Raw genomic sequence first — 1,563 nt, forward strand, 5'->3', positions numbered from 1 at the left:
GGAGGACCTGTCATTATAATTTCTTTTGCAAAGATAACCATTCTTCCTGGAGGAAATTGTAAGACTTATTTTATAAGTTGCTCCTCATGGATCATTTGTGTATCCAAAGACCGACCCTTGATTGAAACACCATATCATTGCTACCTCGAAGCATGACTATGATACCCCGCTCATCAACAAGAACATTGGAGGCACGATGCTAAATGTTTCTTGGTCAGATATCCAAACACCATTGTATGGGTAACATCTGGATTAATCATTGCCTCTTTATCTGAATGGTTGGGTACTTGCTCTCCTACCCTGTATGCCATGTTCTGCTTGTATATGGGAAGGATATACTCCTAATAATTGTATGTAATCACAATTTTCCTTTCCATTGTTCTGTTTAATCTGATAATCAGGTTTTCCTTTCCATTCTTTTGTTTAACCTTTCCTGTAATCTGACTTAACTGAGCAGAGATAATTCCCTGCTTCAGTAAGCACCTTGTTGTACCACTTTGTCTGTAAGACCCTGTTACTATTGTTGATGACATCCCGGTAACCACCGATGGACGAGAACTTTGCCTATTGGTCCGCCTCGTTCAACGAGCAGGAAATGGTTCTCTTCGTCCCTCGCCCTTGGTATCGCTGTTGTTGCCGACATAACTGACAGGCTACCCTCTGACATACCATGCTTGCATGATCACGCAAGACGTCTTTGCCCTCCCTACTTTTAACCCACATGGTGGGCCCATAACCCACAGTTCCACTGGATCGAAACCTGACTCTCCTGTACACCCCCTGTTCCCAAGGTTGTTCCTCGTGCGTGGCCTCGTATGTAATTCACGAGCCACCTTCAGGTATGATATCAGACACAATACTTATTCCCGTTGCTTTGACACTTTCACGCCCTATAACAGGCATCGAACGATTGCCTGCCCGCTCGAAACTTCCTAGGATACCTCCTTACTTTGCTCTCAATATTTTCTTAAGTTTTGATTCGAGAGTTACTTTCCGCCACCTTCCTCGATGTTGTCGACACGATAGTCAACCTTGTCGAGGTCCGTTCTCCCAGAATACCCACTCTTTATTCTTTCGTAAGTACGATGGAGTTCCTGAAGAAAGGACGCCGACTTCATCATGATGACCTGAAGCAGAGAAATGAAGACATCAATGTATTGGACCAGCCTCTTCGAGAAGAGCAAGCCAGCATGAGAAGACCCGCTAGATTCGTTACCAAACCTTCCCCCGTTTCACTACCTCTTAAATCTCAGGATGAGATTTCTTGTAGTGGAGGAGAATTGTGACGCCCGGATAACTAAGCTACAGTGATCCCCCGCTAATGATGCCACGTCACCTCGGTTACTGTTGATAAACCCTAGATAATTCAAAACCGAAACAAATTCAAAATTTAATTAAAGGCAAACAATAAAAGTTTTCAAACATTAAAATAAAAATGTTCGATTTGTACTAAATATTACATAGATAATTATGGTGTAGAGGACACAGCTTTATAAAATGCATAAATATTTTAAAGTGAATTAATACAAAAGAGAAAAACAAACAAAAAAAGAAAAGAAACCC

The sequence above is a fragment of the Triticum dicoccoides genome, chromosome 2B (assembly GCF_002162155.2).
Source record: "Triticum dicoccoides isolate Atlit2015 ecotype Zavitan chromosome 2B, WEW_v2.0, whole genome shotgun sequence".
Classification (NCBI taxonomy): Eukaryota; Viridiplantae; Streptophyta; class Magnoliopsida; order Poales; family Poaceae; genus Triticum; species Triticum dicoccoides.